This window comes from Misgurnus anguillicaudatus, chromosome 21, assembly GCF_027580225.2.
Source record: "Misgurnus anguillicaudatus chromosome 21, ASM2758022v2, whole genome shotgun sequence".
In the NCBI taxonomy this organism is placed as follows: Eukaryota; Metazoa; Chordata; class Actinopteri; order Cypriniformes; family Cobitidae; genus Misgurnus; species Misgurnus anguillicaudatus.
In genome coordinates, this window is record NC_073357.2 from 10,677,659 (window position 1) to 10,690,287 (window position 12,629).

The following is a 12,629-nucleotide window of genomic DNA, read 5'->3' on the forward strand; positions in this document are numbered from 1 at the left end:
GTCAGAATGTGGCACTGTAGATTGCTGTGAAACTCCAAGTTTACGACTGCGCACGACAATTTGCAGCCAACACCGAAAACTGCCGTAAGTTGTCAGAAGTTGACGTGGGTCTTGCTTGGAAGTTGTCCCCCCTTCCCCTAATTCTAGGGGAGGCTTTAACATGTAAATGAACATGCTGTGAGCTATACAAATGCAAATCAGGGCAGCTGGGGGAGTTTTACTCAGGTAACATTCTGAGAGGTTTTAATCTTTGATTTTAAGAAAATCTTTGGTATCAGTAAAGCCAAATTACAGACTCTTAAATTTTAGTTTGAATTTATTTATTTTTAAAGTATGCTACACGGTTAACACATTGTCTTCATGATGTAAACATCACTTAATATTTTGAGTTATGGACATTTACTTAAAAATCTTAGTTCATTTAACTTTTAAGTGTATAAAATTAATCAAACTAAAACATTCAAGTGAATGAATTTTAGCAGTACATGTTGTAAGGAACACCCATAATCCTTTGTCTCAGAATATTACGATTATTTAAGCTTTTTTACAGAATTAAGAACTAATAAGAACTTTAACTACTTAAATATTTGTTAAAATGTCATAGAGGTTTATGCTCTAATATTATTCATGTTGTTTAGTTTAAAATGATAAATTACCATTTTTGTAAATGAAAGTCCCCGTTCAGGTGATCAGTGTTTATTGACATAAACAACACATTGTATTGTATTGTATTGTGTTTCAGTGGAGAATCAAGTTTATTTAATGACTGACTAAGTCATGAGTTTTGTGTTATAATACCATTTATAACACTAAGAGAATTATAATTATACATTAATTAAAAATATAATTTTTTTCAACTCAGTTAACTAAGTGGAGATGTTGGACAGAGTAATTCAAAATCAACTTTAAGTTTAATGACAATCATTTATCAAACTTTTCTTCACCATTTATCACAATACTTTCAAAATATTTTTTCCTAATAATTTTTAAACTATCCCTTTAAGTAGATTCAATTTCTCCAGGCTAACAGTGTATATTAATTACTCTGTATGTAATTAGCAATAACCAATGTTAGGTAAAAAAGATACACCAAACTATTTATTTCAACAATTTGAATTGTTTTAACAGTTTTAATCAGGCTCAATTTGTGCATTCTATGCAAACACCATCAAACAACATGTCAAACAACAAAATGTCTGTCCGGATGGGAATGAAGCAAGGTAACTTGTGCAATTACATCACAGCTCAAATACTGTGCATAGTGGCATGACTACAGTTTATTGAATTCACATACTGGTAATCCTGCCATACTTGTCCATCATTTACATCTCCTAACACACCCTTTGGCAGTTCCCGCTTTCGCCTTTCATCTAATTTCTCTTCAAATCCAAGTCTTTTAACAAGTCCTCCCAGAGACTGCACAACACTCTTGTAACAGTAAGAATGTATTGGATGGACATACTCTTCACCGCTCGAATATGTAGCCTTTCTTAGCAAGGCAGAGCCATATTTCTTCCTTAATGCAGACCTCTGCTTTGGGTGATTGTAGAACGGGATGTGACCACAAGTCCTGCAAACCTTTGTACCATCCCGTCTGCGCTCATAGGTTTCAGTAAGCATGTACACTGTCATACATTTTGGACAAACCACATACTGTAAGAAGTCGTCACGGAGGATACCAGTCAATTTCATCATGGCCAAAAGTTTCATCAACAAGTGTTCTGTTTTTTCACTTCTGGACTGATCACTTCCATGCTCCTCCCCATCTTGTATGTAAGGATAGGCTTCAGTCTGCTCCTCAGCAAGGATTTCCCTCTTCTTCATCCATATAGTCATCCTATGGAAATTTAAAGGACATATTTAAAACACATGCAATGCACATACTCAGCACCACCATTAGACCATTAGAGATTGAAAAGTCCATCATGAATATGGCCATTTGAGATTGAAAACCCCATCGTTAATATGGTCATTTGAGATTTAAAAAGAACATAATTAATATGGTCATTTCTCATCAATATGGCCATTTGAGTATGAAAAGATTTGAAAACTGTAGTTGGAAAAGATCATGTGCATCTCAAACAGCTAGCTTTATCTTAGTGCAATGAACCAGTTAAGTTCTTTGTGGGAACTTCATCCACTTCAACTTCATTTTAGTTTTTTTTATACTTTATAAAGTGTGTTTATACTTTAGTTGCTTTCATTAGTTAACTAACAGAAATTTGAGAGTGGAAAACAATAATGTGGGTGAAACATGTTAGGTTTTCCCATTTTAGCTCTGGATTAGCATGTACTGAACTTTATACTGGTATATCCAAATGTAATTTCATGCTTACCACACAACAGGAGATGTCCAGGAAAAGATGAATGCTTTGTTCATCTGCTGTTTCGTCTGAAAAGCAACAGAAGATACCGTTATGCATTATAACGCGATATTCCTATTTAATTATAAATTAATTTATACTATTAAAATAACAACAACAGTGATAATCAACCACATTTAACTAGACCAGGGGTCTCCAACCTTTTTGTGAGCAAGGGCTGCCACAATGGATAAAACATGCTGGATGGCTACTTTTTGATATAGCATACTCAAAACGTTTTTGTTTAACTTGTTGATTTTATTTTATTTTATTTTACTTGTTGATATGTTTTAGTATTGTTTAAAATGTTAACATACGTTAAGCAAGCCAAGCTTATATAAAAATATGTAATTATGCTCACCGTTGTCTGAACTGCAATTCGCTGGGTGCATTTCTTCAAATTCTTCAATCACTTTTTTTTCTGGGTCCTCGGATTGCACTTTCAGATTCACTTTCACCAATCTCTCTAACTCCAGTAAAGTTATCCTCCGGGTCTTTACACATGACAGGACATCACTCACAGCGAGTTCATGACTGGATAGCAGCAGGCTCTGTACGTTATCTGACCCGACGTAGTCCTTTTGGATTTTTTCTCCCAAACTCCATTTTTGAAATAGCGCTTTCTGTGGTCAAAATACTGTGTATGACACAGTTCAGTGTTGCAATGTTCACAGAAGCGCCCATAGATATGTATATAAAGGCTAGATGGCTCAAGGCGGAGTCCCTAACGGCATCACCTGGCGGCCATGTTACGACAGGGCGCTCGCTCACTCGTAGCATTGAGTTTAATGGTGCAGGTACTTTTAAATGACCATAACTTGCTCAATTTTCTACCGATTTTCAAACGGTTTGGGTTTTTACAAACGTTATTAACGTGGCTATAATTCTGGATGCTTTAACATGTTTCATGAATTTATTTTTTATTTTTAGTATAGGTATGCAGTGTCATAGGTACATCTTTGACGTTTATAACAAACCAAACCGTTTGAAAATCGGTAAAAAATTAAGCAAGTTATGGTCATTTAAAAGTACCTTCATCATTAAAACTCAATGCTACGAGTGAGCGAGCGCCCTGTCGTAAGATGGCCGCCAAAATGCGGACGTTGCACTCAATTGGCCAGCAGCGCGGACGAGCCATCTAGCCTTTATATACATATCTATGGAAGCGCCAAGGTCGTTTCTTCAGTCTTGGGACTTCCATCTTTCAACTGACAGCACACTGTGTTGATATCACACAGAGCTCCCGGCACATCGCGTTTGTTGTTTATATCATACGCATGCGCGCACGTCTCACAAGATTTTCCTTATATCAATAACCTCGCGTGTGATTGGAGGAGCCCGACAGGCTTCTCGCCTTCGTCCAATCGCGTGCGAGGTCATGGCCATGGCTCACACAGCAGTACAAGAGGAACATTAAGCGATGTTTGGTTGGGTGTTTGTAACTCTCCAAGAAGAGAAGACGGGTGCACAATCCCAAGATTGCGGTAAGAATGATTTTATGTAAAAGCATATTTTTAAGTAGCCCAAGCTGTGTGTTTTATTGCTTAGAGGTGTTTTTGTCTTGTAATTTTTAGGAGGCTGTACGGCGTCTCTGATGTACACTGCAGGCGCTTTGAACCAGAGCAAAGGTAACGTTACGATTTAAAGAATATGCTTTTATTCTTGTATAAGGAAATAGGTACGTTAATAGATCCGATCTTAAACCCGCACATCTTGTTTTCACAGACTAACGTCGCCTCATAACGAAGCCGTGACCTCCTATTTGGTTGGGGCTATTTTAGCAAGTCCACATTTAACTGCTGAGAATGACGACATTGTTTGTAAGTATAACTTCTAATGTTTTTCCTAATTTCTTGTTTAATTGTACCGTGACTCTGTTTATTAATACCAGTCTCTTTAATTGTTTTCCAGCTGCCTGTAAGACGTATTATGAGTCGGTTCGCCGGAGCTTCAGATACAAACAACCTGAACTCGCATCGCGGGCGGAAAATGCGAAAAGTTTAGCTCGGAGTCGATCCAGAAAAAAAAGGGTAAGATGTATTATATTAGATCAGTTTTTTGTCAATGTGAGTATTTTTCTGGTCACTTATTGTCTTTATTGATTATATTACAGTTGCTGGAAGCGAGACGAAGTGTGCTGGCTGGAGATGGACATTTGAAAGTGCGCCACCATAGATCTCATGTCTGATGAAGACGGCATTGTTGACGGGGTGTCTGGATGGATTGTACGGCCACCGCCCTCTCGCAGCCTGGAACTCTCCGAGCTCTGGGGAACTCACCATATATGCCTGCAAAAGCGACTTTTTTTACGTTTTTGAGTTTTTTTTTTTCTTTTTTCAACACTTGATAACTTTGAAAAAGATTTTTAGGGATCTTTCCCGAATGTCTTGGGCACTTTTTGACGTGTTTGGAGGACAACATAAGAGACATTATGGTGCTTTGTACATAGTTGTGTGTTTCTAATTAAAGCTCTTTCTTTGAATAAACAGCTGTGTGTTTATAAATAAACCTCTTTGTTTTCTCTTATATTTCTTGATCGTGTGAATAATGAAGTACATAGCACAATGACATTATTATATAAAAAATTAATATCACATAAATTATATATTTATTATTATTATTATTGGGGTTTACATTTATAATGAGCCAGGGTGCCCAATAACCCCCCTCTTTAGAGTAACGGCCCGACTTGAATCTACTCACTCGGTATTGGCTGAAGCCACCCCCTCCAAACAAGAAAAATCCCCCGCGATCGGCATGAAGTGATCTGCCAACCATTCACGGGAGATTTCACCCGTTCAAAAGTAGTGGCTTCAGCCAACACCGAGTGAGCACACCCAAGTGGGCAGCCACTCTAGTTTTGCTGCTATTCACATGCTAATTAGACTAGAGACGCTCTACCTGGCCGGCAGAGGTTTCGCTGCTATTCATATGCTAATTAGAGGCATCGTACCCCCGCGGGGCTCTCCACCTGCGTCATGGTTCGTTTACGACAATTTGTGACACAGACGAACGCGACGCTCGCTGCCTGTAAATTGAGGAAAGCTGCCGAAAATTAGGGAAATTTTCGGGAGCCTACAGGCGCTTACGGGGACGAAAATCCCACTTTTCATGCAGTGGCAATATATCTTCTTTAACAGAATTCCCCTTTCAAAGCCTACAGCGAACGGACGATTTGGACTACAGCACTTCCCGGTTGAATGGTGTCAACGTAATGGCGAGTTCAGACTGCATGATTTAGTCAGGTCAGGTCACAGATCTTTTCACACTGCATGACCATCTGGGGTAACATTCGATCCCTGCTGGGTTCACACTGCATGATGGATCGGCGACAGGGGGTTTCACATTGCATGACTTTACTATAGTAAGAATTGCAGACAACTTTGTCCCGGTGTGCAACCTACGTCTCACAAACAAACGCACGCAAGAAGTGACAAGGAAACAACGCGAGGTTACATATGCAAGACCGGAGTTCTCACATGAGACTGAAATTATTATTATACTTGGTAGCCCGCAAGAAGCATGTCATGGCTCCAGATTGCAAGTAAATTAGTTGCATTTTGGGAGTATTTTTCCTGCCTATGCGACTACATTTTATTAAAGGTTGCACTGGCGCGATTGCGAAATTTAAATATATAATTATATTAATATGATGCGCAGGCGATTACGTCTACGGCGCATCCAGTCAAGCCGCCTTTCCACTTCACACGACATACGGAAACGACAGTCGGAGTTCTCCCTCTAGTGGCAGTCATAATGAAGTTTCAGTTTAATCAGTTTAATGGGAGAGAAGCTCATTCCAGTGCAAGAGGCTTCATTCTAATATGTTTACCATGATGGAATAAATAAATGAATGCAAATGAATGAAAAAATAAACAGCTACGCATATATGACAAATATTGCCAACATTGTTTGGAGAGAACATATGAAGACAAGCTTAAAATAATAACATACACAAATTAAATTGATAATGTATTTATTATCAGTAATCAAAAGGTTTTTAAGGATTCAAGTGTTACTAATAAAGTTAAACAAAAAGGATTCATAATTTTCATCTCACACACGGTTTATGACCGTCAAAACTGATCCGATATTTACGCATCCGCAGATGGTCGGCAGCTCACGCAGCCCCTTTGCGACTCTCCATAGGAAATGAATGACTTCTGGTGCCACCAAATAGAGGCCCAGAACCACCAGCTGTACAACTCGTGTGCTCATTTGCAGCGAAAAGAAGAAAAAGAAAAGAAGCCAAAAGCCATGCTTGCCGATATTATGGTCTGTAGCTTCATAACTCCACCCTGAACTGCCCTGTATGTTGTTCTCTCATAGGCTGTAGGTCATCGCAGATGTTATTTTCAGTCAGAACGAAGGAGGGACTTCATAGAACAAGGATGACATCAGCCCATTTTTAGCACAATGAAAACAGTTGTGTGAAAAATAATATTTTTTACACGTGAAACATGAACGCATGTTGTATTGCGCACTGTGGACACAATCAAAGCTTCAAAGCACAGGAATAACGGGACCTTTATAACTTCTACTATACACTACATACACATTTCCCCACATTTCTATTTTTTTTAAACTACCAATCTAATCTAGTAGTACTATAGCCTACTGATCACAAATCAGTGGTAGTGATAGACTCACCTCATTGCTTCCGTAGACACGCTGAAGTTTGTTGACGCTGTTTCCATGGTGGCCCTCCTCCTGTCAGTCAAACAATAGGCCTATACTCACACAGTTTTCTGCATCTGTGGAGCAGAATAATTTATTTAATCTGTATTGAGGTAGTTGAAAAATAACATTGACAACCTTTCTTCAACATGATCACCATTTCTTTTACAATCCTGTTTAAATCCTGTTTTTATATTTTACAACCTTTACCATGTGTTAACAATTCATTTTGCGTTTTAAAGTTTAGTGATTTACACTGCAAAACCTGGGTTAACGTTCTTATTTGAAAATGTATAAGGTCCAAATAACGTAAAAAATATGACAAATTGACAATGTCTTTTTAAAGTCTTAAATGTTAAAGACAAATTGGAATTACTTCAGTTTGACTCCCAAACCCTGCTGAAATAAAAACAATGAAAATCAATAGAATTTCTTGATGGTTTCTCTAGATAGTTTATATTAAAATACTATTAGGAACCATTAGCTTTTAATGCTAAAACTATTACAACTTTAATAATTAACTTTTTTGTGGGGGGGGGCATATTTGAGGATTTAATTGTCCCACAGAACCCAACAAATTGCTGTTATTCTTGCACTGGATAATTTCACCCTTGGCACAAATGATTTTCTCCCCATTGCAAAGTGCAGACCCATTAGTTCTGAGCTGTCATGATCCTGCCAGTCTGTCACAGTAATTCATAGTTCATGTGGCAGGATTGTGGCAAAACCCATGTTATGTGTGGTAGCACATGGCCTTTTGTTTGGATAGTGTGCTGCCATGTCTTGTTTCTGCCCCTGCCCCTTTGTTTCCTCATTAATTATTCATTATTGGTTAACTCCCCTCACCTGAACTTGCCTCGTTATCTTGTTTAGTTTTCCCTAGTTAAGGCCCCAGTGTGTTCTGTCCTGTGCCGAATCATTTTGATTTGTTTGAGATGGTTTACTGTTGAAGAAAGTAGTCAGAGGCAAGTCAGTCCAGTCTTGTAATATTGTGTGCTCGTCCTAGTCTTTGTCAGTTGTTGTTATCTGTTTGTGTCATGCCCTTTTCCCCACGTGGGCCTTTTGTTTTCTTTGGTAAAACCCTTGCACTTGGGTCCCGTTTAGATCAGCCGCAGTTGTTACTCAAAACAATTAAAAGCAGTAATAACCTTTTTTTAAAGTCACAATGAAATTTAAATGGAAAAACTGTATTTCATTTGGAATATTGTGGTTTTTAAAGAGCAACTATTTAGTTGCTGAAAAATGTATTTTGTGTTTTTGGTATAATACAATGTTCGCTTGGTTTATGGTAAAAAAAACATTACTTTCCACATACCGTATATTTTTGTTGCTCCAGATATTCCTGCCTTCCATAAATGCTCTGATTTTGTACAAAGCTCACCGATCTGAAAAGTGCAGTGTCCCCGATTGGCCAGCTTACCTGTTCATTGTGATTGGCCTAAATACCTCTGATGTCAGCCAGATATGTGACACTCCTTACCATGTTTTAAAGATTAACTCACAATGCAATGCTGACAGGAGTTAATATCGTCTTTACTACCTTATCAATATGAGCCAAATCTTATCCAAAAGCAGGGGTGTAATTTTCCGGATAAATCCGGAATTCTGGCATTTTCAACGTGAAAATGAGTTTCTCCTGAATCATGCAAATTCAGTTTTTGTGTGTGTTGGTGCAAGGCACGGTTCTAAATGACCGCTCACCGCTGTCAACGTTTTGTGTGCCTCTGTTTCATGTCTTCATATCACTCTGCAAGTAGTCCATTTATTTGTCACGGTGGAACTTCTTTCAAAGCAGAGCTCACCACAGAGCCTGCAGTCGGATCTCCGGCGTGTGGTGTTGGCTGCAAATAAAAATATAGCTGTAGACAGCGATACGGGGCCAAGCAACAATGGTCCTGCAACACGCAACGAAGCTGAAAGGACATGCAATTGAAGAATGCAATGTAGCAGATATGTATGGGAACTATCAGCACACAGGACTCAGAGATGAGAATGAACATAATGAAAAAACAAAAATTTTGAAGTATAATATTTATTTGCATGCTGACCTAGAAAACAATTGAACCACCAAAGCATCATACATGTTACACATGAGACTTAAACCAAAAGAATGAATTGAAGTTTTTGACTCTAAAGTGAGAGACTTCAATTGCTGCCCTAGCCAGGATTTGAACCCAGGATCTCCAGGTGTCATGCCTGTCACTCATCTGGTTGAGCTACAGGGGAGACATACATACATACAGCTGCTTAAGCTAGATTGCTGAAGTGACAATGTGTATGTTCAAGTTTGGATAGATTTTTCTCAAGAATAGAATATTTTTTTAAATCTCCTATGGGTAGTCAAACCTGTTCGAACAGGTGACTCTACATGACACAAATTGTGTCAACCATTTTAATTGCTGCCCTACGCTGGATTTGAACCTGCAACCTCTGGATTTCATGCCCATCACGCATTTGGTTGAGCTACTAGGAAGGCATAGATTACCCCATCAAATATACTCTGTAGAAGTTTAGTTGATTAAATGGTTTAAAAGTTATTCCTGTTGACAAATGTATTACTTTTGAACAAAGATAAATATCAAAATTCTGTTTGGTCATTTCTATGTGGCTCGGTCCAAAGATTATCTGAGCCAAATTGTGTAACAATTCAACAAACACTGCAAAAGTAGTAGCAAAAAAACTGAATGCTGTACTTTTCAAAATGGCCGCTACTGCATTTTTGAACTGGTGATGATGCTTGGCCACCAAATTACTGCAAGCCGTGCAGAACATGGAAAACAGACTGGTTGAGAATAATAGGTGAGAATAAACTCAAAACAAATATTAATAGAAAAACATAACACATGTATCAGACGGGATTCGAACCCTTACCCGCCGAGTTTTGATGCAAGTGATTTAATAGACTGAGCTACACAGGCAGTGTAGCTAGCCAAGGTTTTCAGAGCTGCAAGCATTCAAATGGAGCAAGGAAGGTGCAGACATGACATTGCAGAGCAGAAATAACAAAATTACAATTTATATGAGAATCAGAGAGTTTAAGTGAGAAGAGTTAAAGTTTAAGTCAAGAAAAACATGTTGTATAGGAATGCACAACATGTTATAATACAGTCATAATAATTTAATATGACGAAGAGACAATGTCACAGGGACAGTCAACTTTGGACAGGTATTTCTCGGGAATGGCAGAGAATATCAAAAATGTGTTCGGATTTCTGTGCGGATTGCTCCAAAGTTTATGTGAGCAGAGCCTGGCATAAAATAGACTTAATTTGCAAAAGTAGAAGCGAAAAAAACTACTTCACATATGCTATGAAATAAGATATGAACAGAATGTTGATAACTGACAAATGAGATATCGTTGCAATCGACATAAACCAGTGAATAAAAATTCACAAAGAAAATGAATATCAGACAAAGTTTTCAGAAGTTATGGGCTGTTTTATATAGTTTATGAACCCTAGGTGGCGCTGTCTTCAGATTTCCCAGGTACCTTCAGGACATCATACCGATGCATCCTACCGATTTTTGTGCCGATACATTATATAGAATAATAGTTATCACAATTTAAAACAAAATTCAAAATAGTGGACAGGCGGTTTGGTCATTTCCGGCATAATATATATCGACAGATTGGTCATGAGCCAAGGAATCCATAGACACCAAGATCATAATTTTCTATCAAACATTTCAATAGTTATGGGCAAAAATAGCCATTTTTCATATCTCATGACCCATAGGTGGCGCTGTCCTCAAATTTGGCATGGTACCCCAGTTCATGGTCCTTATGAAGGGTACCAAGTTTCATTTCAATTGATCAAAGAATGACCGAGATAATGACTCAGAACGAATTTTGGGTCGACATCGATAAAAGTACACATTTATTACTTTTGAACAAAGACAAAAATAAAAATTCTGTTCGGTCATTTCTCTGCGGCTCAGTTCAAAGATTATCTGTGCCAAATTGCGTAACAATGCAATGAACGCTGCAAAAGTAGTAGCGAAAAAACAAAATACTGTACTTTTCAAAATGGCCGCTACTGTAATGGGTGGAGTCTTAATGTAAGGTGGTCATTGTAATGAGCGTGAGGAGAGGAATCAGATGTACTAGGTAGAGTTTTTGTTGATCAAATGATTCTACAGTTATAACCATTTGAATATTGAATTTTTGAAGTGTTGGTGGCGCTATAGAGTTAATGCTAGAGACCCCATAGTTGGTCACATGACTATTTAGGACCACCACTACAAGTGTGCCAAATTTGTTTCATTTTCCTATGTACGGTTCATAGGGCTGCCATAGACTCCCATTGGGGAAGAAGAAATATAATAATAAATATAGCTGCAAGCAGCGATACGGGGCCAAGCACAATCAGCGCAATGAGCACCCAAAGCACAGCAAGAAACATACAACGTATCAATGACCCAGGGCGCATTGAGCACCCAAGGTGCATCAAGAACACAAGGCTCAGCAAACAACCCAAAGCGTAGCAATGACAGAGCAGAACCACCGCAGTGCAGAGCAGCAACAGGAAACATGGCAAAAATAGAACATATGTGAACTACAGACAGGTCGAGAAGAATAGGTGGGAAAGAACAAAACTTTAATAGAAGAAAATAACACCTGCCTCAGGTGGGATTCGACCCCTGAACTCAGGATCTCTATGCAAACGACTTAACAGATGCGCCACTCAGTAGACACAGCTCAAGGGGCAGCAGAAAAGAGCATACATGCCATACAAAGAATTCAGAAGTTATAAGCAGTTCTATAAGAACTGTTATAGTTTATACCCCTAGGTGGCGCTGTTCTCTGATTTCCTCAGGACGTCATGCCGAAGCTCCCTACCGATTTTTGCGCCGATATATCCGATACTTCAAAAGTTATAGCAATTTATCACAGATTTCAAAATGGCGGACAGGCGGTTCGGTCAATCCCGGCATAATACATATCGGCAGATGCGGCATGAGCCAAGGAATCCGTAGACACCAAGATCATAATTTTCTGACAAACGATTCAGAAGTTATGCGCAAAAATAGCCTTTTTTCCTATCTCATGACCCATAGGTGGCGCTGTCACCAAATTTGGCATGGACCCCCATTTCATGGTCGACATGAAGCGTACCAAATTTCATCTCGATTGATCAAAGAATGACCGAGATACAGCCTCAGAACCAATTTTGCGTCAATCTCGTTAAATTCACGCATTAATTACTTTTGAATAAAGAAAAATATCAAAATTCTGTTCAGTCATTTCTATGCGGCTCACTCCAAAGATCACATGTGCCAAATCTCATAAGAATTGAACCAAATTTGAAGGAGGAGTAGCGAAAAAACGAAATACTGTACATTTCAAAATGGCCGATACTGTAATGGGTGGAGTCTTACTGTAAGGTATTAAAAACAATAAGCACGAGGAGAGCAATCACGTGTACTAAGTAGAATTTTCATAGAGCAAATGAATCACCAGTTATAACCATTTGAACATTGAATTTTTGAGATGATGGTGGCGCTATAGAGTTAGGACTAGAGACCCCATTTTTGGTCACATGACTTTTTAAGACCACCACTACTACTGTGCCAAATTTCATCATTTTC

At 38.5% G+C, this 12,629-nt stretch overlaps 1 long non-coding RNA gene across 2 annotated transcripts; it reads left to right on the forward strand.

Moving 5' to 3' along the window:
• Positions 1-3,183: 3,183 nt before the first annotated feature.
• On the forward strand, positions 3,184-4,626 carry LOC129447409 (uncharacterized). 2 transcript variants are annotated; one of them, XR_012360174.1, is made up of 5 exons: positions 3,184-3,847; positions 3,938-3,991; positions 4,089-4,183; positions 4,275-4,393; positions 4,477-4,626. It is a non-coding gene; the product is annotated as an uncharacterized lncRNA (long non-coding RNA). The 2 variants fall into 2 exon arrangements; XR_012360173.1 differs by having other exon boundaries at positions 3,191-3,991.
• The last annotated feature ends 8,003 nt before the right edge of the window (positions 4,627-12,629 follow it).